The 27,874-nt window shown below is 49.4% G+C and overlaps 1 long non-coding RNA gene across 1 annotated transcript in view; it reads left to right on the forward strand.

Annotated features, from left to right (window-relative positions):
• Nucleotides 1–3,704: 3,704 nt before the first annotated feature.
• The window catches only part of LOC124978280 (uncharacterized), a 32,559-nt gene continuing 8,389 nt past the window's right edge, over nucleotides 3,705–27,874 (forward strand). The window contains exons 1-2 of the long non-coding RNA XR_007107352.1: nucleotides 3,705–3,895; nucleotides 22,808–22,989. This is a non-coding gene — a long non-coding RNA (uncharacterized LOC124978280). The remainder of the gene's footprint in view (nucleotides 3,896–22,807; nucleotides 22,990–27,874) is intronic.

Genomic DNA, 27,874 nt, shown 5'->3' on the forward strand with positions numbered 1-27,874 from the left:
TTCATTGACCCCTGACTCGGCCACTCCATAGTCACTGTCACCCCAAGTGGGGCCTCAAGCCTGGGATGCTCAGGCACTGACTGCCCACCTCTAGGGCACCCTAACTCAGTCACTTCCCAAAGCGTCGACGGCGACGCTCTGTGCTCTGCAGAGGTGAAACTCCCCGTGGACCCTGAGCGGAAACCTAGTCCCCGGCCCAAACACGAGTCCTGGGGATCCTGGGAGCTCCCGTCTGGTTCTCTTCCACTTTCCCACTGGTCCTGGGAACAGAATAGACTGGAAGTTTGGAAGGACGGGGCTCAACTCAAGGCCACTCCTGGGCTCCCTGTGACTCCCAGTGGTCACCAGCCGCACACAGTTCCCCGGATTCCTGGTCTGGTCCTCTGCTTCCCTGGCCCCCAGCCCCTCCCAGAACAGACCAGGTGTGCAGCCCCACGGCCTGCCACCTGCTAGTCGTCACTCCAGGTAAATGATTCTCCTTGCTGAGCCTCAGTTTCCTTCTCTGTAAAAGGTACAATCAACCTCAAAAGGCGGTTTGAGTTTTAAATGAGATGGCAGAAGAAAAACACCAACTGGCCGGTGTCCCTCCTGTTGTCCTCCCTCTCCCCCTTTTCCATCCCTGTCCCTGTCTCCCCGTCGCTCTGGTCACAGCTCCTCCGTGCAGCGGGGGCTTCGTGGATGTACCCGCTGTGTGGTCACATTCAGAAAGGTCCAGTGTGGTCAGCGCTGTGCTGTTGTTGGGACACTTTGTGTGATGCTGAACAAGGCGCCCTGCACTTCTGTTTTGGATCGACCCTCAGAACCCTGCAGCCTGCCCTGACTGTCCTCAGCTCAGGGCTCGCAGGTCCTTCTCGTGACCTGCAGCCCTCTGTATCTCCTCTGCAGACACGTCCAAGGGCTGCAAAGCCAGCTAGGGAGGTAGGATTGCAAGGCAGAGACTCGGGAGGCCTGGGCCTGTCCTGCTCTGCTGGCCAGAAGGCAGGTTGGGGGGAAAGAGTGGAGGACAGGCGGGTGGCGGACCAGCCCCGGAGAGCCTGCAGTGGGTGAAGCCTGGCGTGGGGAGCTAGGGGTGAGCGCTTGGGCAGGGGAACCGAAGAGGGATGCGGGCAGCAGGGGCACTGTCTCCATGTTCTTCGACCACCAGAAGCCCCTCCTCTGCCCTGGTTAACTTTATTCTCTCCCTTCCCTCCTACCCCTGGAGGTGAGGTGGTAGGGGTGCCGGAGGAGGCAAATAAGAAGAGGAGGAGAACAGAGGCAGGGTTGGATGCCAGGAGACCGGGGTTTAGAAATCAGCCCTGTCGCTATTCCGATGGCTTTGTTTACATCACAATTTTTTCCCAGGGCCTCGATTTCCCCATCTGTAAAATGGGGAGGCAATCCTAGTCCAGCTGTTTCTTGGTTAGGACACAACCCTCAGGGAGAGAAGGAGAGAGCCCCCCCACCAACCCACACCTGGAATTCAGATGCCAGTGGGTTCCTTCTGTGCTCCAGCACAGAACATCTGGTCCCAGCTCCAGTGGCCTTTGGGGCAACTAGACTGGGTGGGAAGTTGGAAAGACCCAGTCAGAGGATAAACACAGGAGAGACGTACAGCAGCTCTGGGGGTCCATGCCCACCTGTCTTCCCCCTGTGACATCCCATGCACGCTTCTCCTTACACAGCCCAGTGATACTTGTCCTGCATGTCCAGTGATTGATCAAATGGAATGTCATCATTGGCAAGTTGGAGTTTAGTTAGGTAACCGAAATAACCATGATCTGCCCATCGATGACGGGTCACGTTCAATGACATGAGGTCTACCATCAAGCAGGGACTCCAGGGGGACGCCAGGAGCTATAAGGTGCACCAACTGCGGCAGATGTGACTTACCCATGGCACAGCACAGGGGACCACCTGTGAGGCTCATGCCAGATCCTGCCACCTACCCCAGGAGTAAATCTATCCACTCATCAACTCAAATTGCATCCTTGAGCATCTACACGATCTTCTCCACCCTCAGCCAACTTGGAACAGCATCCTACAGATCTGCTTCCCTCCTATAAATGACATTTCGCCCATGAGATCCCCTAGCTCTGCGCCTCAGGCAATTTATTCTGAATCACTAGATTCTCCTTCCAGAAAATGGACCTAATTTATAGTTTTTTGTTTTTTTTTTTTAAGTTTAAATGAGAAAATACGATATGGTTTGCAGCTTTGCTGCCCCACCATTTCCCTTTAGGGGCATAAACCATAGATCTTGAAAGTCAGACAGATCTGGGTCAAAATCCAGGTTCTACTTCTCTTGACTTTACTTTCAGCATCGGAAAAATGGGGTTGATCCCCTCCTCAGAGGGAGGGGCCAGGCACTAAATGGCCTAGTCTAGGCCCACTGGATACAGTTTCTGTGTCAGAAGATTCAACCAACTTCAGACGGAAAATACTTGGGAAAAAAATTGTGACTGCAGCTAAACATGTGCAGTGTTTGGTTTTGAGATGGGGTGTCACTATGTTCTCCAGGCTGGCCTCGAACTCAAGGCCTGGGCTGAAGTGATCCTCCTGCCTTAGCCTCCCAAGAACCTGGGACCACAGGCGTGTGCCACCATGCCTGGCTACAGCACAGAGGTTTCTTCTTGCCATTATCTCCTTGCCTAAACATTACAGTATAACAACTATTTACGTAGCCTTCACACAATATTGGGTAGCATATCTGAGGTGATTTAAGGTGCATGGGAGGATGTCCGTAGGTCACGGGCAAATACTACAGCAATTTATATGGAGGACTTGAAACACTGAGGACCTTGGTATGAAGGACGTCCAGGGACAAGCCCCTGCAGGCCAAACAGCAGGGATTGCTGTTGTTAGCGATGGACTCCATGAGCTGCTGGCCACGGGATCTTTGGGAATTGGGACCCCATCTCTGGAGAGTGCACAAGGAGGGCCTGCCTGGCCCTGAATGAGCCCTGGCCTCGATGCCATCGATGTGGCAGTTGCTGTCCCTTCCTCTTGAGCTGTCAGGGACCAGCCCCGAAGGGCAGCAGCTTCCAGGAGCTAACAGGGCTGTTGCGAAGGGAAGTCATGCCTCCGCTGTGCAGGGTAAGGAGATGCAACTCCTGACAGAAGCACTTTTCTTTTAATTACACTAACAGTGAGCGTTTATAGAGATGGGCGAACCTTCCACTCTTCCTTTTACCTGATGTCCCCAGACTTCCTCCCCTGATGGCTGGCAAAACCGAGATTCAGAGAGATAAAGTGACCGGCCCAAGGTCACAGAGCGCAGCGGCTCTAGAGCTCAGGGGCTCTGCCCTCTCCTTGTGGTCCCACTCCTGAGTCCCCAGAAGAACTTCAGAAGCCTGGAGCTCAGACCTGGCTCCAGACACAGCTGGGGTGCCCCAGGGCCTGAGGAGTCAAGGCCTGGTCCCCAGGTGCGTGGAGCTTGAGAGGCATCCTCCAGGTGCCCGGCCACACCAGGGCCACCTGGGGCCTGCCTGCTCCTGGGGACTCACCACTCGGCTAACCCCTACTCTTTCTCCTCCCCCTGCCACACGAGGCGCAGGGCAGGGAAAACCAGGATTTTATCAAGAAAAAGAACAAAAGTCGTGGGGGAAAGAGGCCAAGAGCCATCTCCCCTGTTGGGTAGGGCCCTTCAGTTTTGCCCCTTTGAAATTTCAAATTCCAGTTTGTGGACAAAGTCCTAACTATCTCACAATATAGGTCCCCAACTGCTGACCAAACTCCAGTCTGGCCGCCACCTGGCCCGGGGCTGGCCTGGCCTGGCTGCTTCCTGACAGCTCCCAAGATCTGGGGTCGGAGGCCCAGGGCAACTGGGGTCTGCCAGGGACCCCACCTCCCACCTGAGAGGACCGCTCTCTGCCCAGAGCTGGGATCTGACACCTGTGGTCCTGGCTGCACAAAGCAGGTAGGCAACCTGGCTCTCTGGGCCTCTCAGCTCCTCCTGGAGTCCCTGACTGCTGCTCATGCTGCCATGGCTTAATCCCAAGGGACCCCAGGAGCCTCAGCACTGGAGGGGACCCACTCCTTGGGCAGATGGAGAGGCCAAGGCTATCGGCCAATGGAAGCTGCTGCAGTTTAGTCGGAGCTGGGCCATAGACCTGGGGCCCCTCCCTGAGCCCCAGAGGCAAGAAGGGACTTGGGACTTGCTCCAGGCCACTCGGTGGTGGCAGGTAAGCTTGGTCTGAACAAGGAGGTCCCCTCAGCTTCCTCTCCTACAGACTGTGGATGGCTCTGTGTGTTTGTCCACCTAATGACTGATGGCCACTGGGCTGCCCCAGGAGCATTTCCGAGAGGAAGACGAGGGAGCTGGGGCTGAAGGCCAGTGGGTTTGGAAGAAAACCACATTCACATGGTTAACTGATAACTGGGCCCCATCCCTGGGCCTCCACAGGCCTCTTTCCTCCCTCCCTCTTCTCGGCGTGATTAAGATGAACTTACCTGCCTGCTAATCATTGCTGAGACTGTTGATTTTGCCTTAAAAAATTAACTGGGCATGAGTTTGCGGTTTGCCTCACCCCTAACCCTGAAAAGACCCGGGTGGGCAGGACGCCGCCTGGTTATGCAAGAGGCCGCTGGCCTCCCCACGCGCATCCCACGGCCTCCTCTGCCGTCCTCCAAAGGGGAGTTTTGCTCAAGAGTCAACAGTCTGCCTGTCCCCCTGCCGGGTCCTGAGCAAATTTGCTCTGTTACCAAAGAGAGATAAAAACAGTGGGGAATGGGGGTGGGGGAAGCTTTCCAAATGGGGATGTGAAACAGCAGCTTTGAGCTTGGGTTTCTAGAATCCTGCCATGTCAGGGCCAAGCGAACCTTTGGCAGGATGTGGGCTTGGGCTTTTGATTTTGATTTTATTCCTCAAAGCAGCTTCTGGTGTTCCCGGGAGCCCACGGAGTATATAGGGTGATGTCCTCTTAGGGGTGATTTGTCTTAATGTTTCCACTGAGAGCAGGGAGACCACAGGTGCAGCCTCAGCCCTTGGTGTGCAAATGGAAAGCGGAGGCCAGGGGCAGGGGTGAGCGCATCAGACAAGAACACAGGCCACCTGAGTATCCTGGGTCTCCAGTGGGGACAGGGCTAACAGGCACTCTCTGGGCCCGAATGCTATGTTGAAGGACATCAGGGAAACCAGGTGGAGTAAGCAGAGAGGTTCCTGAGAGCCCCGGGAGGGCCCAGGGCAGGTGACTTCCCCGGGTGGTGTTCTGCGGCCCTCTGAGACGTGGGACCAGCAGCATAAGCTGCCAACCAGACTCCCTTCACATCCCTCTTAGCTACAGCCTGCCCTGACTCCCGGTGGCTCTGAAACTCAGATTCTTCCCCTGTACACGGGGAACCATGCCTAACAACTAGGGTTGCCATGAGGATGAATGGAGTAAAGGCGTCCATTGATAGTGAGGCCAATGTGCAGGCAGCGTTCGGGGCCATGAAGTCTTACACCACCCTGACTCAGGCAGCGTTTTCATCACCATTTTATGGCACATTAGCACAGAACGATCGAGTCATGTGCTCAAGCCACACAGCTGATAAGAAGGTAGGATTCAAGTCCACCCCGACTGCAGAATCTGCGCTCCTAACCCTGCCTTTCCAGGAATGTACACAGTAAGTGCTCAAGGAAAGCTGGCCAGCAGAGAGGCATGGAAGTCCCTCTGGTCAGACAGCAAGGCATTCTGGGAGCTGCTGACTTTGAGGCAACAGAGGTGGGCAGAGAGGATGACCAGAGAGCCATCAGGAAGAAAGTCAGGAGGAGGCAGGTCCATGTGGGCGGAGCCACCTGCGGGTTACCCACCAGGTGGGCGTTGCTGCTCCTGTTTCTGTTCATCTCTCCTGTTTACCTTCCTGACTTTATCTGCAGGGGTGACCTTGGGAATTAGACGGATCCTATCCTGCTCTAGTAGGGCCTGAAGGGTAACAGGGAGCCCCTGCTTAGCCCAGGCTCTGGTCTTAGGGATTAGGGATGAATCTGAAACCCTTAGCCTCCCTGTGTCCCTGTCCTGAGGGGCTTCAGGGATTTGTCTGGAGGTCACTGAGGTGAAAGATTTGGAAGTCCTGAGACTTAGGCCAGGATCATTGTGTACAATTGTACAGGTTGCTCACTGCACAAATATTCTCTAGCCAAGATGGTTGAGTGGGGGTAGAAATCCAGCCCTTGCTCCAAAGCCCATGAACTTTGCTTAGCTGAAGGGGGATGCCTTTTTCTTATTTGCACAAAGAATCTGTGTAAGTTGCTGGGAGCTCTGCCCCAGCTCTGGTTCCAGCCACTGTGTGACCTTGGATAAAGTCACTTCCCTCCCTGGTCTTGGTTTACCATTTGGGAAGTTTTGGCTGGCATAAAGCAGAGATTCAATTCAGATAGTGAAACAGAAGCATCTGGGAACTTAAAATATATATAGATGTTTGGATGCTTGGGTAGCCCAGTGGTAGAGCATTTGCAGAGGGTCCTTGGTGCCATCCGTGGCCCTAAAATAAAACACTGAAGCCCAGGCCCCGTGATACACCAGCAATCACATCTTAGGGTTGCAGTGAGTGGTGCCGGGCAACAGTATTTTTTGAAATCCCTGCGTGATTCTGATGTGCCACCACAATTCAAAGTCTTCATAGACAGCTTGAAATCTGGAAGTGGAAAGGCCTTGACGTGGGTTCAGGTTTTCTGAGTGTAGCTTACTAGTCAGAACTTCAGGGAGGCTCAGTTTCCCCATCTGTAAAATGGACCCATAACTTCCTCACACTGCCGGTACACTGAGTCAGGGGATGGCGCCCACTGGGCTGGTATGAGATGGCTCCTGATTCTTGGTGCCAATGACTGTTACTGTTATTGTCAATAAAGTAGAAGGACCTTGCAGGCCAAGAGTTCAGTGACTTGGAGCCAGGCTCTCTCTGTTCCTTGGGTCCCCATCTTCTCGCACACCTGTCCTATTCTGGAAGTATGTGCGATGACGATGACGATGATGATCTGATTCGTTGAACGCTTTACATTTATTTCTGAGTCATTATGACTTTCACACAGCCTGGACTCAAACCTGAAAAGGTGCCCTTTGAGAAGCCCGCTTCCGCCCTGCCTGCCGCTTGCCTGCGCTCCCCACCTCTCTCTCCCCCAAACTCATTTTCCTGACATTCTCATGGATCTTTCTGACTTTCTTGAAGAGCTGTCATGGAGGAAGGGACCCTGTAAGATCGTGCGATGTCACCCCACCTCCTACCCGGTTCTGCCTCCTGCCTGTTTCCTTGACCATTATGGCTTCAGATGTTCCCATAGCCCTTGAGGCAGCTTTGACGGGGAGGAAACAGGCTCTGCTGGGAGGGAGCGTTGTTTTCCCACTCAGCCAAGTCCGAGCCGGTGTTTGTCCCTGCTCCACTGTGGCCTTCCAGGAAACCAGGCCTCAAGAGCTTCGGAGCTGCAGGGCATGGACGTGCACAGCGCAGGCCTGGCCTTCACAGGCACCAGGGAGGGCGGGGTGGGTGGGCTGTCAGGGAACCGTCCCGTTTCTGGGTCCTGAAACCCCAAAGAGAGTCTGAAGTATGGAATAAGTCATCCAAATAAGGACCCAGTGAGGGGTGTCCACTGGATGGGAGGTCAGGGCCTGGTGGCCCTGCCATCCAGCATCTGCCAGTGTGCTGGCAGCAGCCAGGTCGAGGAGGAGGAGCAGGGAGGAAAGGAAGCCTGGCCAATGGGAGGGCCAAGGCAGAGCCCTGGGGACCCGTTCCTGGAGGGCAGGATTTGGAATCCAGGACAGAAGTGACCAGGAGAGCTTAGCCAGCGTTTTCCACGCAGGCCAGCTCAGGGCCCCCTGGATTCTTGACCTGCGCAGGGCACTGACTGGGCAAGTCAGGCCTCAGCTACAAAACGAAGATTAGACGGCAGCCTTGAAGCACCCCCGAAGGAGTCTGCGGGGCCCCCCTCCTTGTTGAGGGGATCTGGAGCCCATTTTGACCAGAACGTCATTCACCTATCAGGGCCCCTGGCCTTCCGGGGTGGGCGCTGGCGACACAGGTCTCGTCTGGGCTCCAAAGTCCAGCCTCCTCCCCAAGCTCTGGGGCTCCCTCCTGCCGCCCGTGCTCCCTCCAGGCAAACGCAGGGGCAGGACCCTACCTGGCAGGTCCTGGGGGGAGCCCTGGCCCCCGTCCGGCATGCTCCTCTGGGTGCCGTGGGTCCCGCACAGTGGGCAGACTTCATCCTTGAGTCCGCCCTGCTGCCAGCCTGGCACCCTAGCCCTGCAAGCACTGCTGGGCAGAGCTAATCCCTTAATACTGGTCACAATGAGATTTCAGGGGGGTGGGAGGCGGTCTCCATGGAAACCGAAGACCTGCCCCGGACCCACAGAAGGAATTAGCCTCGGGCCTCCCCAGGGGCCCCCAGAGACCCAACCCAAAGAGTGGCAGGCCGCTCTGGCCCTCCCGCGCTCTGCTTCTCCTGCTTCGCCCATGAGCCCTGTCACCTTTCTGAGTCGGGTCCTCCGTCCTCCACTTGGGGTTCTGAGTCTCAGTGCGGCAGCTTTTCTAGAAAAGTGCCACTTCCGAGTCTGTTAGACCTGAGTTTGAAGCTCATCCTTTCCCTCCAGACTGCCCCAGGCCAGGCACCGTGCTTCTCTGAGCCCTCAGTTTCCCCATTTTTAGGACGGGCACCATAATGCCACCCTGGTGTCACTCGGGTCTCAGTGGTGGGTAGTGACACTCAGCAGATGTGAGTGTCCTCACCTCTTTCTGCTGCCCCCCCCCCCCCCCCCCCCCCCCCCCCGCCAGTCCCCCTCGTCCCTGGCAGAGAGCAGTCACACTGCTCCTTGCCTACCTGCTCTTCCTCCAAGTCCCATCTTGGTCATCTGCCTCGGGGAAGTCCTGCAGACCATCCTCCCACAGCCCCCAGAGCTTTACATCATCACAGTTTAATCAGAGGGTGCTCGCCTGCCTCCTCCTCTGGACAGTGTCCCCTCCACCACTGCACTCCCAGGACCCAGCTGGAGCTTAATACAACCGGGCGGCAGAATGAACGAGTGAACGAACCAAGGAACTGCCTCCCCCGAGCCTTCAATACGGATTCAGCTCCTCCCTGGGAGCGACAGCGGTGCTGGAGGTGCCGCAGCGAAAGCCACCGGCAAGAGCCCTGCCTCACGGCTGCAGTCAGCAAACCAGATCCAGCCTGCCCCGCCAAATTGCAGTTTCCGATAAACGCAGTGATTTTGTAAAGTATAAGTATGTCCCAAATAATGCATGTGGACATACTCAGACTTTAAAAGTTTGTGGTTTATCTCAAACCCAGACGAGAGTCCCCGATTGTACCTGGAAGCCCTCTTCCCCCGCCCCCCGCACACAGCTTAGGTCCTGGTGGGAGGGTCCGGTGGAGACCGCAAGCATGTAAATAAACAACGAGGCGCATCTGGAATAGTGGTTAAACAATGACACAGCACGCTGTGACAGCACAGCGCGACAGGCAGGGGGCGTCTTTGGATGGTGATCGAACTGCAGGCTGTCACCTGCTGGGGACACTTTTAAGCCCAGTGAGGTGTTGCTTAGGAAAAGCCCTTTGAGGATATTAAAGGACACGGGGGAGACTCCGAGGGGACAGAGGTGCCAGCTGGGGAGAGGGGCTGCGGAATCTCACTCCACAGACTCCAAGGTCCTGCAATTTGGACCTGGGCCTTCGCGAACCTGCGCGAACTCGCAGCCCCACCCCTCGGGTCAGCCAATGTCCTCTGCGGGGCTGGGAGCCAGGGGAAGAGGCCAAAGGAGCTGTGCAGAGAAGCGTGGCCACCTGGCCAGAGCTGGGAGCCCTGACACACTGTCCCCTCCCGGACCCGCCCCACCCCTGGTGCCGCGGAACCAGCTGGACGCACGGAGCCCGAGGGCGTCCGGGAGGAGGCGATTGCGACGCGCCTATGCCGCGCTTCGCGCTTCCAGGGCTCCGCCTAGTGGCCCGCGCGGGAACTGGCGCTCAGAATGACTCATAGGTAGCTCGTAGCTGTCATCGAGCCGTCACGGATCCCAGCGGGGCCGCGCCACAGACCCACCAATCACAGGCTCCTTTGGTCTAAGTCTCTCCAAACCCGCGGAAGTCAGATCAACACAATCGCCAATCACAGCTCGCTGCCACTGCACCAATCAGGATGCAAGACTTAAAAACCGGTTCCCAAAGCCGCCTCCGCGCTGCTCTTCCACCCTCTGTGAACTTCAGTTCCTGGTACCTGGTGCCAGTGCGCAGGCGCCGTTGAGGAAGGTTCCAGGCTTTGTGCTGGCACCCTGCGGAATCCCACGTTTGCATTCAGAGGCATATTGAATGACATATTGCTGTCATTAAATATCATCCCCCATTATGGAAATTGGCGGCAGTGCAAAAACTATGACCTTTGGAGTTGGACACACTTGAAGCTTTGTGCAGCAGGGAGCTTTGTGCTTCCCCTTCCAACAGTAATACCTACACGAAATACCTGTCACCCCTCCCTATCTCAATAATGCAAGGGTAAATACTGGGAGTCACTATCTTTGTGACCCACCCAAGTCATCAGAAAACCCAATTCTTGCCACCTCCAACAGTATCTAGAATTTTCATCATCTTTTCATCACCAATGGAACCAACCGTGGCAGAATCACCATCATCTCTGGACAACTATCTGCAAAATCTTTCATTTCTCTTTTCCACTCGGGCTCACCTACCACCCACTCTTCAGTCAGGGACCAGGGGTGATTTTGTACAACCCTACAATGGATCAGATCCTCCTTTACTTCAACTTTCACAACTTTCTGTGCATTTACATAAAAAAAAATAAAACTTGCCATAGACTGAGGTAGGGCACAACTTCCTTTTTATATCCCTACCTCTCCAACCTTATTTCATCCCACTCCCCCACCCCAACCTTTTTTTCCTTCCTAAACTCAGGGCCTTTGCACATTCTTTCCCCTCTGCGTGGAATGATTCCTGGGTCCTTTACATTCCTGGTGGGGGAAAATATATCCTTCAGATGTGGACTTAATTTTCATTGTCTCTGGGATGAATTGCCTACATGTTTATGCGGGGTCTCTGTATCCTTCACCTCTTTATTCTCTGTACCTATTATTTCTTCTTAGCACTCTATATTAATTTGAAGTGGCATAATGTTTGGTTACTTGTATATTAACTATTTCCATTTCTTCATCCTCCATTAAAGAGAGGACCCTGTTGTGTTGTATTCCCCCACGGTAGATCGCATAACTTGAACAAATTAGAATGAAACACATAATAGGCACTTAATAGATATTTGTTGGACACATGTCTAAAAAGATTCTGGGGCAGAAACTGCCAATCGTGTGCATGAAGGGCTTCGTGTACAGTAGGTAGTCAACAGCAAGGAGGGCAGTCAACAGAAAGGAGTTCATGTTTATAGAAGTTTGGGAAGGTGGGGATTAAAATCAAAGATGCTTCTACCTGTAGGAGGGCTCAAGAGGTGAGAAGCACTTGCTTGTCCACCAGTTTCCTGACCTCGGCACTGTGAACTTCATGCATGGACGCCTGGAGGAGCCTCCCTGGGCTTGCAGGCTGCTCCACAGCATCTACGGCCTCGACTCATTAGAGGTCGGTAGTACCTTGCCCCTCCTTCAAGGTGTGAGCACCCCCCATATCTCCAGATGTCTCCAAACATCCTGTGGGGGTCAAAATTTCCCCTGATGGAGAACCACCTTGCAAGACCTCTTAGATGTACCAAGAAATTTTTCTTCCAGTAATTCAGAGCTTTTCAAATTTTAGTCTCCAAAGAAATCATCTGGGGCCATTATTGAAAATCCAAATCCCTGGGGTCCTACCTTCAGGCCAGGGGGCGGTCAGCAGTGGGCCCCAGCAGCACATGCTTCATGAGCTTCCAGGTGCTTCTGGTGCAGGATGTTCTCAGACTCCACTCTAAAAACTCCTCCAAGGGTTCTCCTGATAACCTGAGAGGCAGGCACCGTGGGAGGCTCCCCGCCTACGGGATCCTGCTCTTGACTTCCTCTCCTTTCCAGCTCCCCTTCCTTGGATGACTTTCCCAAGGAGAGACAGGACCGAATCCCGCCCACACTGCCTTGTCTCCCTTCAGAGCAGACACACACACTGACCACAGTTCAGTGGAAGCCACCTGTGGAAAGATAGTCCCCCAACCAAAGACATCCTGAGCTGCTCCTGGGAGATCTGCTTATCACAAGGAGTGGGCAGATGGTCTGCTTCCTGGGGAACAAGTTCCTTGTCTGGGAGAAGGTGCAGAAGGCCACCAGAAGAGGTTGGTCCTGGTAGTCAAAGTCAGACAAATCCAGTGAGTCATTACTCTGCCCACCTTTCCCAGCCTGCCTTTCAGGCCCCCAACTCATGGTCTATCTGTGGATTCTTCTCAGTGATTCTACTTCTCTCCTTTCAAGCATGTGGGAGCTTTTCAATTCTTTGCTTCCTTTGATGGTAGATATGATCATGTGACTTGTCTCAGCCAATGAGATGTGAGCAAAGCCCAGCTAGACTATACGTGGACAGCAGCCTAAGAGTGCTGGGCAGCAATTGTTGTGGAAACAAGTGTAGACGGGCAGTCCCCCTGGTGAAGAAATCCCCGCCGCTGACCCAAGGGGGCCATGTACATAAGAGAGCAATAAACTGCCACTCTGTGAAAGCTGTGACTTGGGGCTTTGTTGTTGTTGCAGCACAGCCTCACCTGACCTGATTGAACATGGTTTTCCCAAAGCTTCCCAAGGATTTTCCTAAGTGTGTTGTGACTTGTCCCAGCTGAAAACCACCCATCCTCTTACTGACATAACATTTTCCCCACATCTACTCATTTTGTCTTACTTAGATTTTAGGAGGAAATGTTATTATTACCAAATGAAATATCAGTATTGTCAGTAGAAAGTGATGGAAAAATAAACAGAAATACACCATTGTATTATATCCTGACCTAATATCTTTTGCTTTTCAAAGCCTGTGGGCCCTTGGTCTTCTCTCTTTTTGTTAAAAGGGCAAGAGGCCCCTGACTCTGACTGATATAGTCAGAATGTTTAAGGCAACACAGGGTAAGGCTGAGTTTGCAAATTGTGGAACCTGACTTCCTGGACTTGGATTCTGATTCTGCCATGGACTAAGCTGTGTGACCTTGACCAAGTTACTTGACTGTTCTGTGTCTGTCTTCTTCATTTTTCCTTCTTTCCTTTTTGGCACTGGAGACAGAGGACCTCACACATGCTAAGTATGCCCTGTACTACTGGGCTATCCCTCCAGCCCTGTGTCTGTTTTCTTATTTTCAAAATAGGGATGATAATGAGTATGGATTGGGTGTGTGAGTTTATAGGTGTTGATCTACATAAAGGGCTCGGAACAGGCCTGGCACAGTGATTGCTATGGAGGTCTCAGCTATGAGACAAGGCAGGGTCGAGAGCCAGGGACTCAGGAGAAGTGTTTGAACTTGCTGGAGAGGAACAAAAATCCTCTTCAGTGGAGAAAAATAAATCACCTGACAGTGTGACTGGATTGCTGCCTTAGCAGCAGGTGACGTGACAGCAGCCTAGAGGCTGCACCCAGCAGCTGCTGCGCACCAGACTCAGGTGTTAGTGACGAGGACATAGTGCTCATGTCACCAGAGCTGAGGCCCCCTGCATTCTACCCAGAAAGAACCAGAGAGGGACGGTTGCACTTGGTTCTAATTTAAAATTAGACACGTAACATTTTCCTAGGACGGGACAGGGTGGGAACGCTTTGCCCTCTGAAGGACAACCAAAGATCTAAAGGCGATCTGGGCGGGGTCCTGGGGAAGAGGAGAGATGCAGTGTAGCAGAGAGGGCAAAGGCATTGCCATTAAAACACAGCAGTGGCCCCCTTTATACAGCTGTTTGACCTTATTAAATTAGAAGCTCTTGCTGGGCGCAGTGGCGCACGCCTGTAATCCCAGCAGCTGAGGAGGCTGAGGCAGGAGGATTTCGAGTTCAAAGCCAGCCTCAGCAACTTGGTCAGGCCCTGAGCAACTTAGCGAGACCCCGTCTCAAGATAAAATATAATAGGGCTGGGAATGTGGCTCAGTGGTTAAGCAACCCTGACTTCAATCTCCGGCACCCGCCCCCCAAATGATAAACTCTTGTTGGGGATGTAGCTCAGCGGTAGAGCACTTGCCTACCACATGCAAGTCCCTGGGTTCCTTCCCAGCAATGCAAAAATATATACATAATGCTCTGCAAGTCTTCTTTGCTTCATCTACAAAATAGGAATCAATAAGGAGGCCTTTTATTACTGATTGCTTCATGGAATAAATGTGATAAACCTTCTGACATGGCACGTAGTTGGCAGGCATGCGGTTACACTATTTCCTGAATGTGCAAAGTGTTTTCTCTGGGGAAAGAGTGCTCATGGATTCCTACAGCCCCGGCGGACAAGCCAGGACCAATAGAAGCCACACAGAGAAAAGTTGGGACTCTGAATGAAGAAGACCTTTCTAGCAGTTACTACGGTTCTACCAGGGCAAAAACTGCTGTATCAAGTAGTCGCTGGAAGGACACATCAAGCTCAGGCACAATGACCACCTGTCCAGGAGGAGGGTGAGGGGATTCCAGCAAAGCAGCCTCTCCCGGATACAAAAGTCTTCAATAAAACACCATCAAAACCAAATCCATGCTGGAAAAACTGGACATTCACTTGCAAAAGAATGAAGTTGGACTCGCTTCTTACAGTGTATACAAAAGTTAACAAAAAATGGATTAAAGACCCAAAGTTATAAATATGGAAGAAAAACTTCACAATATTGGTTTTGGCAACAATTTCTTGGGTGTGACACCAAAAACACAAGCCACAACAGATAAAAACAGATAAATTGGACTCTACCGTACAAAACTTTTCTGTACCAAAGGACACTATCAGCAGAGTGAAAAGACTAGACACAAAATGGGAGAAAAATATTTGCAAGTCATGTATCTGATAAGGGATTAGTATCCAGAATATATAAAGAGCTCCTACGATTCAACAACAAAATAAACCACTTAGTTTAAATAAACCACTTAGTCTTTGAATAGATGTATCTTCAAAAAAAATTTTACAAAAGGCCAGTAAGCCCCATAAAAAGATGCTTAACATCACCAATGATTAAGGAAAAGCAAATAAAAACACCCATTAGTATGGATATTATAAAACAACAACAACAACAAAATCCCCCAGAAAATAACAAATGTTGGTGAGGATATGGAGACACTGGAACACTTGTGTGCTACTGTTGGGAATATAAAATAGTGCAGCCTTTATGGAAAGCAGGATGGTGGCTCCTCAAAAAACCAAGAATTATGATCCAGCAATTCCATCTGTGAGTAAATGTCCCAAGGAACTGAGAACAGGCCTGGAGGAGCTATTTGTGCACCATGTTCACAAAGCACCATTCACAAGAGTCCACAGGTGGAAGCCACCGAGTGTCCACCAACAGACAACTGGGTAAGTGAAAAGTGGTCCCTCTACACAACAAAATATTATTCAGCCTGATAAAGGAAGGAAATTCTTGTACGTGCTACAACATGGATGAAGCTTGAGGACAAAAATTGAGGATATAAATTACTAGTCATAAAAGGACAAGCAAGGATGATCCCTCTTATGTGGGGTGGAGTTGCCGATTTCATTTACATGACCTAGAGTAGTCAAATCGGGAGAGGTAGAAAGTAGAAGCCTGGCACTGTGGTGCACACCTGTAATCTCCAGAGGCTGAGGCAGGAGGATCACAAGTTCAAGGTGAGCCTCAGCAACTTAGATTGTCAGCAACTTAGCGAGACACTGTCTCAAAAAATAAAAAGGGCTGTGGATGTGGCTCAGAGTAAAGCACCCAGGTTCAATTCCCAGTACCAAAAAAAAGAATGAGTAAAGTCTCAATCCCAGTCTGGGAAGGATTGGTGGCGGTTGCTGCCCAGTCAATGCATCTGAATTGTACCTTTTAACACAGTTGAAATGGTAAATTTTGTCCCCTACATTTTACCACAATTTTAAATAGTTCAGCAATGTATAAATACATATACTGCACGATGAGCCAAACTGAGTTTATTCCCAGATGGCAAGGATGGTTTAACCCTAGAAAATCTATTTGTAAATTAGCAGACTAAGGGAGGGAAAAAATACAGTTATCTCAGTAGATGCATAGAAAGCAATTAAGACAATTCCATATTCATTGTGATTAAGACATGAATAAATTAAAAAAAAAGAAAGAAAAGGAACAAACTTCTGACTTACTTGAAAGAAACTTTTAATGGATTTGACTGCCCAAAGGTCAAAAGCAGATATCATACTTAAAGTGTTAAAGTGTCCATCTATTTAATTATTTATTTGATGGGGCTGGGGTTGAAATCAGGGCTGTGAACCTGCTAGGCAAGCACTCTCCCCCTGAGCTACATGCCCAGAACTTTGAGTTTCCTTTTAAAGTCCAGAATAAAACAAGGGAGCCCACTAGGGCAGAAGTTGTAAGTTGTCCTGTATTAGGTAATATGTGTGTTTATATATGTACAGGAGTTTTCCTCTGTGATAGACCCTCTCATTTCATTTGGGTACTAGGATGCCCCCCAGAGAATCATCTCCAACATTCCTTGAAGGTCGCAGCTCGGTATGACCACACAGACATGTTCAGCTACTGAAATATAATCAGGAAAGTAGTTTTGAAGTTTCCAGGAAATTTTTTCCCGTTTTCTTTTTTCCTTTTCTCATACTGGGGACTGAACCCAGGGGCACTCTACTACTGAGCTACATCCTCAGCCCTTTTTATTTTTTGAGTCAGCGTTGCTAAGTTGCTGAGGCTGGCCTTGAACTTGCAATCCTCCTGCCTCAGCCTCCCGAGTTCTGGTGTTACAGGCCTGCACCACCACGCCAGGCTCAGGAATGTAAGAGAGCTGGGACATGACTTTTACCTTTTTCCCCGCTTGCTCCATCTTTCTGCCTTGAACTTGAGTGTATGACTGGAGCTTTGTACTGTGAGCCTTGTACTGTGAGGAGGAAGGCCTCAAGTAGATGGAAGAGCAGTGGCTGGAAGGAGCCTGGGTCCCTGAGATTGCAGTGGGGAAGAGCTGCCATATTGCTCTTAGGATACTGACCTCTGGAACTTTACAGAAGTTAAGAAGTAGCCTTCTCTCTGGTTAAGCTGCTGCTATTTTGAATCTCAGCTACTTGTGACAAGTGAAGCCCTATTTGATAGACCCATTATTATTATTATTATTACTATTTGCTGTGCTGGGTTTTGAACCCAGGGCTTTGTGATTGTGAGACAAGCACTCTACCAACTGAGCTATTTCCCCAGCACTAGACCCTTTATTACTGCTCCTATTTTTTTTTATTTTTAATTACTTATGCATGACAGTAGAATGCACTTTGATACATCATATATAATGGAGTATAATTTCTCATTCTTCTGTTATATGTAAGGTAGAATCTCACTGGTCTTATAGTTATATATGTACATAGGGTAATTATGTCTGATTAGTTCTATCTTTCCTATCCCTATACCCCCTCCCCTCCCTTCAATTCCCTCTACCAAATCTAAAGTAACTTTATTCTTTCTTAGTGCCCCCCCCATTGTGAATTAGCATCTGCATATCAGAAAATATTCGGTTTTTGGTTTTTTGGGGATTGGCTTATTTCGCTTAGCATGATATTCTCTGGCTCCATCCATTTACTGACAAATGCCATAATTTCATTCTTTTTTAAGGCTGAGTAATATTCCATCATTCACACACACACAGACACCCCATATTTTTTAATGCATTCAGCTGTTGAAGGGCACCTAGGTTGGTTCCATAGTTTAGCTATTATGAATTGATTACTGCTCCTATTTAATATTTTTACTGGGAATCCTAATAATGTGCAGTAAGATGAGAAAAAAAAAAAACAGATCTAATGGAATTTAGCAAGGTTTCTGGATACATTTCCAATATATTAAAATCAGTAGGTTTGTATATACAAGTATCAACAAATGAGAAGATGCAGTTAACAAAAATATTTACAAAGATGTAGTAATAACAATAACACTGATAAGTTATCTAAGAATTAATCTAACAAGAAGCTCGTATGTATTAAAATGATCAAACTTCATTTAAAAAACGTGAAAGAACTGGGTGTGGTGGCTCATACCTATATCCCAGTTACTCAGGAGACTGAGGCAGGGGGATCACAAGTTTCAGGTCAACCTGGGCACCTTAGCAAGACCCTGTCTTAAAATAAAAAATAGGAAGGACTGGGGATGTGGATCAGTGGTGAAGCACCCCTGGGTCACCCCCTAGTGCCAAATAGATAAAAAATAAAAGAAAATGTATACAAAGGAAGACATGCAAAGGTGCCGATGGTTATGGCTAAAAGATTCATTATGTAGAGGTGTCGACTCTTCCCAAATTAATCAATGAACTCGATGAAATGTCACTTAAAGGCCTAACAGGACAAAGTTAGCACAGAGCTGGCAGATTGTAAACACTCAAAAGACGCTCATTATTGTCACTGAAATCCAGTGGAGGAGGCAAATACACCAGGAGTCTCCCAACTTTGTTCTGTTTCCTTCAGTCTCAACCTGAAAATTTATGTCAATGGGCAAAGGGAACAGACTGGCCGGTTTTAAGAATAACTCTAGAAAGGCAGGGAGGCCTCCACAGTCCACAGAGCTCCAGCCACAGCGTCCAATATGGCGGCCACATGCCCCCCAGAGGAGGAGGGGCATTTGAGCATGGAAGGCCTGCATAGAGGTGGAAAATATCTCACTATCAATTTTATTGATTAGATGTTGAGATGATACATTTAGAATGGGTTAAAGAAATATGGATCATTAAAATTAATTTCAACTGTTTCTTTAGTTCTTTTAAAACTGAACTTGGTTTTGGTATGCTTGTGACTCCTTTTAAAAAGTTGTCGAAATGTGGCTACTGGACACGGGTGAGTGGAGCCGTGTGGAGAGCCCCCAGGAAGGTCTGCACACGTTTGAAAACGGAAGGCAAAAGCCACGGTGCTGCAAACCGGCCAATAAAGGCGGCCCTATTCAGTGAAGGACCGGGGACCAAGTGACCTTCCAAACGACAGAAACATCCTCTGCTCTGGTTTGAATGTGTCCTCCAGGAATTCCTGTGTGGAAATTCACAGGCTGACGGTAGATGGAGGGTTAGATGAGGTCATGCAGGTGGGTGTTCGTGGCTTTATGAGGGAAGGAGAGGCCCCAGCAAGCACACTCCCTCTGCCCCTCCATGCGATGGCCCTGTCACATTATGACACAGCAAGGAGGCTCTCCCCAGGCGCCAGTGCCATGCCCTTGGATTCCCCAGCCTCCAGGACTATGAGCCAGCTAACCTTCTATTCTTTATAAATTACTGAGTCGTGGGTATTTTATTATAGCAACAGAAAATTGAGTAAGATAACATTCTTACAAAAATCAATTCCTATGGAATAAAGACCTAATTATGAAACATAAAGCTTACATACCTATAGAAAATATTTAGGATAATATCTTCTTGATCTCATAAGATTTAATGGACAAGACACAAAACTACATACCCTACAGGAAAATGTTATATTTAATGACTTTATAATTTAACTAAGATACAACTACATTAAAATTATAAGCATCTAGCCAGGTTCAATGCTGTGTGCCTGTAATCTCAGCCACTCAGGAGGCTGAGGCAGGAGGATTGCAAGTTTGAGGCCAGTCTCAGCTATTTAGCAAGGCCCTGTCTCAAAATAATAAGTAAAAAAGGACTGGAAGGTACAGCTTATTAGTTGAGCGCCACTGGGCTCAATCTTCAGCACAATTAATAAATAGATAAATAAGCAAATAAATAAATGAGGTGAGAAGAATAACTATAGATGTCATTAATATAACCAAAAAAGGATTAGTATCAAGAATGAATAACTCACACACTATGTTGAGAACAGTGTTATTGCCGGGCACAGTGGCACAGACCTGTAATCCCAGCAGCTCAGGAGGCTGAGGCAGAAGGATCGCAAGTTCAAAGCCAGCCTCAGCAAATGCGAGGCGCTAAGCAACTCTGTGAGACCCTGTCTCTAAATAAAATACAAATTAGGGCTGGGGATGTGGCTCAGTGGTTGGGTGCTCCTGGGTTCAGTCCCAGTACCACCCCCCCCACATCAAAAAAAGAGAGCAGTGTTATTTCAGTGAATGACAGGTTGGCCATACTGAAGTACATGTAGGATTTAAAAACGCATGTACGAAAGGCATTTCTTGTTGGGCTGTGGTGATGCAGACCTGCAATCCCAGTGACTCAGGAGGCTGAGGCAGGAGGATCTCAAACTGGAGACCAGCATCAACAAGTTAGTGAGATCCTATCTCAAATAAAAAATAAAAGGATGAGGGAAGTGGTTCAGTGGTAAAGCACTCCTGGGTTCAATCCCCAGTACCCAAAGTAATGAAAATAATAACTCCTACAAATTGATAAGAAAAGGTAAATAATGTAATAAGAAAGTGGGAAAAGATATAAACAAACACATTAGTGGAGGAAACCACAAGACAGAGAGAACCCCTCCCTCTCTAGCAATAGATGAAATGCAAATGAAAAAATGAAGCATCATTTTATCTTCCTCATCTCGCTCGGGGGGACACGGGGCAAGGAGAACTCCCCAACACTGCTGATCGGCTGGGGTGGGCAAGAGGGATAAGTACCGTGACCTCAAGAGGAAGATACCCACTGCCCGAGACCCCCGCATCCCACTTCAGCGTGATGCCCTAGAGAAACTCTCATTCCCAGGCCTAACAATGTTCTTTGTGGCTCTAAGATAGTAATGAACTGGCCGGGCCCCGGGGCGGAGGATCGCAAGTTCAAAACCAGCCTCAGAAACTTAGGGAGGCCCTAAACCAGTCAGTGAGACCCTGTCTATAAATAAAATATGAAAAAGGGCTGGGGGTGTGGCTCAGTGGTTAAGGGCCCCGGGTTCAATTTCCAGAACCAAGAACAAAAAAAGATGGTGACGAACTTAAAATGACTCCATTGTCACAAAGTGAAATAAAGATACGTGCCATTTTACATGAGCGATGGCACTGTGTGGATCGATAAGGGAAGGCCCAGAAGTCACTGCAGGGGTGAATCACGGGACGCTGCTGAAGGATGCCCACAGCATGCCGTTCGAATACGTTTCCCAGACACACAAAATGATGCTTCTCTTGCTCACCTACCGCCCGTCGGTAAACGTCCAAAAACATGTCAGGTGACGATAATCACCAGCCTACGACAGCAGTCACCTCTGAGCTGAGCGGCAGGGTGACGGGATCAGAGTGGGGACAGGGGCTTCCATTCTGTGTCACATGTCATTTCTCATTAAAACAAAAATAAGCCCAAAGAAAGTGTGACTCTCTAGCAGGATTTGAGAGAACCGAGTGGCAGTAGGTCCATGTTCACAGTGAAGTCAACCACCTTCCAAGATACCAGTGACGTACAATTCGGCAACATAAGTTTTAAAATCCTGTGGTTTAAAATATCTAGATGACTTTAAAAAAAAAAAAATAGCACGAATATATTGAAGATAAAGCATTTCTCCATTCCGGGCGGGGCCGTTTCACCGGGGTGGATGTTTGGACCGTGGGGAGGGAGCGGGGGCTCTCCCGCAGCCTCTCTGGCAGTTCCCGAGGCATGGTCAGGAGGTCCTGGCCCTGGGCAGTTCTGTGTGGGGAAGCTCTTGCCGCTTTCTGTAACTCAGCATCTTCCAACCAACTCACAGTAGAACTCACAGTCGCTCAGGAAAAGTTTGCCTGCCTGGTCCTTGTCTCTGCCACTACCTTGCTGTCTGGTTTTGCCCGCTCACCTTTCCCCCTCAGTTTACCAAGCTATTAAATGGGCATGCAAAGTCGACACTGCAAGAACCCTCACCTCTCAGTCCCTGGGCTGGAGTCCGACACTAAGATGCCAAGTCTAGGGCTGTAGCTCGGTGGTAGAGAACTTGCCTAACATCCATGAGGCCCTGGGTTCAATCCTCAGTGCCAAAATAAATAAGTAAAAATTAAAAACAAAAAAAATTTTTAAATTACTAGGATTGGGGCGTAGCTCACTAATAGAGCACTTGCCAGCTCACATATGGCCCGGGGTTGGACCCCCACACTGATGTGGGGGAGGGGGAGGACTGGGAATTCTTTGTTTAGTCATAAAAAAATAAAAATATAATCAATATAAGAGGCCATACCCACTTAATTTTTATTCCTCTTCCCTAAGTAACTTTAAAGAAGAATTGTTTAGTTACTTATTATTTTTATTATTATTTTTTGGTGTTAGGACTTGAACCCGGGACCTCCCACATGCCAGGCAAGTGCTGTACCTCTGAGCTGCATCCCCAGGGTTTAACTTTTTTTAATTAATTAAAGCAGGTTTGTGATAAAAGAATTCCAAAAAATTAAGAGAAGGAAGATAAAGGAAAAAAACTTATTCCAAATGCCACTTTGGACTCTCATAAAAAGTTCGATGATAGCCAGGATTTATGGAGCCTTGACCTGCCAGGCACTGTTAGGAGGTTGCATTAAACTCCTTGATAATGTGGGAGTTCTGTTCTCAGCCTCCCTTTACAGATGAGGAGACTGAGGGTCAGAGAGGTAAAGTCGCCTACGGAAGCTCACAACTGGTGTAGCTCTAACCCAGGTCTTCCTGACTCCTCTCAGCCTCTACCACCACCGGCCTTCTCACTTGAAGTGGTCCCGCCTCTCCCAAGATGCCTTTCCCTCCCTCCTTCCTAAGCCATCTCCTCAGAGGAGCTATAAACACTGTCTTTTTTGTAAAGAGTCAATGCCTTGAAGGACGGGAGTCCCTCCCCCAAAGTCAACCTAGCGAGTCTCCAGGAAAACACTGACCTGCCCTGGAGAAGGGAAAAAATAATCCTCTCTCCACCCCAACTCCGCCCCCCAAATCACTGGAGTTTTCATTAATTCCACAGGCTGGAGACAGAAGAATGGATGTGTAATTAAGTTTCAAATCGACTATTGTTTTATGTGAATATCTGATAAGGAAAGCACAAAGGCTGCCAGATGGGAGCTGGGAGTGAGATTTCCCACAGTGGAGAATTCTAGAAGACATACCTGGAGTTCTGGAGCCTGGATCCTACTAGTAGGCGGCCAGGTAGGTAATAAGGGTGGAGACACCAAAGATAAGTGTGGGGTGGGGAGACCCAGCTGGAGGCATGCCCAAGGAGTTTGGCTGGGACTGGTCCATTCAAGAATGGAAGAGGGAAGTACAGGTTAGTGGTCACTGCCATGGAATCCAAGGGACCAGACCGGCGCCATCCAGCAGAAACAGTGAGCCACAAATGTAACTTTAAATGTTCTGGTAGTCACATTTAAAAAAAATAAATAAATAGTGATTCTATGAAACAGGAGATTGTTTTTACAAACAATGAGCTTCTACTGAGCACGGTGGCACACGCCTGTAATCCCAGGGGCTCAGGAGGCTGAGGCAGGAGGATCCCAAGCTCAAAGCCAGCCTCAGCAACTTAGTGAGTCCCTGAGCAACTTAGTGAGACCCTGTCTCAAAATAAAAAATAAAAAGGATTGGGGATGTGGCTCAGTGGTGAAGTGCCCCTGGGTTCAATCTCTGGTACCAAAATAATAATAATAATAAGAAGAAGAAGAAGAAGAAGAAGAAGAAGCCTTCCTTGGTCTTTCAATTAGGGGTCCCAAAGTCAAGAGTCCTCACTGCATGGATAGGTAACTGAAACATGTGGACAAGGAGGGTCTAGGCAATTTTTACCCTTCCTGATAAGAAAAACAATTGCATTCCATAATATAACTTCAATGTAGAGACACTAAGGAAGAGTGGGGACTGTGGAAAATTTGAGAAAGTGCACACAGCCAGGCATGGCAGCACACACCTATAATCTCAGTGGCTCAGGAGGCTGAGGCAGAAGGATTGAAAGTTCAAAGCCAACCTCAGTAACTTAGCAAGAGAGACACCATCTCAAAATAAAAAATGAAAAGGGCCAGGGATGTGGTTCAGTGGTTAATCACCCCTGGATTCAAAGCCCAGTAAAGAGAGAGAGAGAGAGAGAGAGAGAGAGAGAGAGAGAGAGAGACTAATCAAAATTAGTTCCATAGACCATTGTCTCATGGGTATGGGGAATCAGGGTACTAGAGCTTCTAATTTTTGAAAGAAATGGAAAGTTTTTAGAAGTTAACAATTTAAATTTTATTTAAAAAATGGAAAATAAATAAAGCCTGGGGCTCCTGGCTCCTGGTGCTGAGCACACAGGCAGCTGGGTCCTGCCTGGGAGCTGCCCAAGGCTAGGCCACGCCTGGCAGCTCCTCCGGGTGGGGTCCGGGAGGCTCACCTCCTCCGCCCTTCCTCAGGCCTGTTTGGATAACTTTCCAACCTGTTCCTCCACAAACCCTCCCTGAGGTGTGGCTGCCTCCGCTGCTTGTCCCAGGGGATCCTGGGGCCTTGGCAGTGTGGCGGCCAGGCTTGGCTGGTGCCACGGCAGACAGTTGTCAAACAGTGACTGTCTGGGAGGAGGGAGGCCTGTTTACCCAGGGCAGGGCCCAGGCAGAGGCCACCACTTCCTCCCCAAACCACTGGCCATCCAGTTGGGCCGCAGCCTGACTCAACTGTCCCCAAATATTTATGGAGCGCCTACTGTGTGCTGAGCCCTGTTCTCCAGGCTGGGAACACAGCAGGGAGCAAGATAGCCTGATCCCTTGCTTGGCGTCCCCGAGTTGTAGTGAAAGGGACAGAGAGGGCGAGCGGAGGGCAGAATGGAAATTTTCGAAGCTGCAGGACAATAGGGTCAGTGGTGATGGATGGGGCGGGCAGTAGCGGATGTGGGTGACCTCTAGTCGGGGACATCTGAACCACGACCCAAAGGATGAGAAGAAATCGTCCCCGGGAAGAGCCAGGGAGCAGGCCGGAGTGGCTGGAGGGAGAAGCCACAGGGAGGAGAGGAGTGAGCCCGCAGCCTGGTGGTGGAAGGAAGGAGCTCAGGCCTGAAACAGCCCTGGCCTCTTCGGAAGGGGCTCCCACTCTGCCCTTCCCTCCAGGGCTTCCTGTCCCAGCTCCTTTCCAGGAACATTCCAAGGAGCTGGAATACTGTTTCCCCTTCCCCTTCCTGATTGAAGCCACGCATGTGCGCAACTGGGAAGGCGCCGTCCCCGCAGGCCTCCAGCGGCGATCGCGCACCTGCGTCTCCCGAGCCTGGCCACCCAGGGCAGCCCTTTGGCCCTTCCCCTTGTGTCTTCCTCCGCATCTCTCAACGTCACGGCTGGCCGGCTGCTTCCTGACTCTTCAGTTTTAGATGGAATGCATGAACTTGCCATTCGGAAGGATCTGTGTGAGTTTATCCCAGTCTGGGGATAAATCAGTGTTTCCCTGTCCACGCACCTGTCCCCGTCCTCACCTTCGCCCGCTTTCAAGCAGCGTCTCCCCGGACGTCATCTCTACCAACCCCCACCGTGGCCACGTCAGCGTGCGCCCCACGCTTGGTGTCCAGCGCGCCTCTTAGCAGCCTGCGAAAGACTCAAACATCCGTCTCCTCACCTCAGAGCTGTCCCCGGGGAGAGCAGAACTGCACGGTCCACCCCAGAGCAAGGAAACAGAGCCCAGAGCTGTAAAGAAAATCGCCCTGATTCGGTGCGGTGTGGAGATTAAAGCAAAGCCCACCTTCTAGCTGGGGAGGAAGGCGCTGGGGCCCAGGCGGCTGTGTGGAGGAGAGAAACGCTCATCTTGCAGTTCCCCCTTGTTCATTCCAGTAGCTAGAGGCACCCTTACTAGGACAGTGTCCGGGGTTGAGTCCTAGCTCTGCCTCCCATTTGCTGGGTGGTTTGGGGTAAGCTATGTAACCTCTCTGAGCCTGTTCTCTCTCCTGAGAAATGGTTTGATGACTCCCTCCATGAGCAGCTGTGAGGCCTGAGAGAGTTGTTGTTGTTATTATTATTATTATTATTGGTACCAGGGATTGAACTCAGAGGCACTCGACCACTGAGCCCCATCTCCAGCCCTATTTACTATTTTACTTAGAGACAGGGTCTCACTGAGTTGCTTCGCACTTTTCCTGAGGCTGGCTTTGAATTCGTGATCCTCCTGCCTGGTGTCCTGAGCTGCTGGGATTATAGGCGGGCACCACCCCGTCTGGCCTAAGAGTTAATTTTTATAAAGTTCTTAGAACAGTATTTGGCCATCGTAAGGACTGGAGAACTGCAAGAGTGATTTTTTTAAAAGTGAGAAATGAAAGAAAGAGGAAAACACGTTCACAAAACAAACAAACAAAACCCGAAAGCCGGGGATTGGATGAGCCAGGAGCCAGATGCCAAGTCCAGGGGCTGCCCCAAGCCAGCTGCGCACTCCTCTCCGCCATTCTGTCCGGAGATGCTGAACCTGTATGCTGTGTACCAGAAACTATTTACTTGGTATTTTTCTTTCCTTGAAGACATTTGTTAATTTTTGAAGGATATTTCCTACTATTGCCTTAAAATGCTGGCTATGCATTTTTCCAACATACAATAAGACGAATTCACGAAGATTTAAAAGTGTCTGTGCCTTACCACTTAGAATCAGCCCCTGTGCCCTGTGGGTGCACCCACTGGAAGGTATGCTAATTTTAAGTTTGAAACGAATCTGGGGGAACATTCTGTCCAGTGGCCTTTTGACCATGACCCTCAGGATGAAGCACCTTCTGCTCCCCAGACTTCAGGTACAGTGGCGGTAAAGGCAGGCAGGACAGCGTGTCCCCAGGACCCACCTGCCTGAGCGGGCACCTGAGTGAGCCCACGTCACTTTGGCTGCAGGACATGCAGGACAGCCTTGCTCTGCCTCCGTGTCTTCCCATCTGTCTACAGGTTTTGCTGTTCTCACCACCATAAGCACATACTCACAGACACGCACGGACGGCACAGAAGTCACACACGCACGCGCACACACGCACCTTATTCTTACCTTACTCTCACTACATGGGATGCCCCATGATATGTTTTTATTTTATATCTTTCTATTTTTTAGAAAATGGTCACTTCAATTGCTGTATGCAATTGAATACAGCTCTATCCACTTATGATTCATACATGTCTTCAGCTGTAGAGTAGAGGTTACATGTATGTCGGTAGAAAATTATTTATTAAAAGAGTACGTTTTTACTTAAGACTGGTACTTTTAAAAGAAATTAAAGCAAGTCAGTAAATTATGCAAATGGCAAGTAGACTGAAATGATTTCATCCTGCACAGTAAGGTTTTGGAGGGTCGTATAGTAACATATCCCTAATTTCTAATGCAGACTGCTGAATTGGACTCTAGGAATAATATATCTACTTAAAGACAAAACTGTGTGCTTCAAGTGTCTTTTAGTAAATAATATTCATATATTAAAGCAAGAGTCAACAAAGCACAACCTCTGGGTCAATGTGGCCCACTGCCTGTTTTGTAAATAAAGTTTTATTGGCACACAGCTGCAGTCATTCATCTACTTATTGTCTATTGGCTGCTTTTGTGCTACAACAGCAGAGCGTTTGCCACAGATTCCTCTGGCCGGCAAAATCTAAAATATTTACTGTCTGGTCTTTTAGAGAAGGTATGCCAATCTTTGTGTTAGAGTTACAATTCAAAGACTTTACTGTTAAGCTAAATTTTCTCTTGCTTTGTCTTATTTTATTCTATTTATACATCTATCTTTAATTTTTTTCTTTCATTGTTTGTTGTTGTGCTAGTTGTTAAACCCAGGGTCTCCTGTATGCTAGGCAAGAGCTCTACCACTGAATGGCATCCTTTCCCTTTTAAAAAAATTATTTTGAGACAGGGTCTCACCATAAGTTGCTTAGGATCTCACTAAGTTGCTGAGGCTGGCCTTGAATTTTGATCCTCCTGCTTCAGCCTCCTGGTAGCTGGGGTAATAGGCGTGCGCCACTCTGCCTGGCGTACAGGGTACTTTCTGTGTGCAGATACTCAGCACTTTCCAGATATGAGTCGTATTAATCCTTGCCAGTGTCCCTTGAGGGACATGCTGGCGGTATCCCCAAGTCAGTAGGTGAAC

The sequence above is a fragment of the Sciurus carolinensis genome, chromosome 2 (genome assembly GCF_902686445.1).
Source record: "Sciurus carolinensis chromosome 2, mSciCar1.2, whole genome shotgun sequence".
Classification (NCBI taxonomy): Eukaryota; Metazoa; Chordata; class Mammalia; order Rodentia; family Sciuridae; genus Sciurus; species Sciurus carolinensis.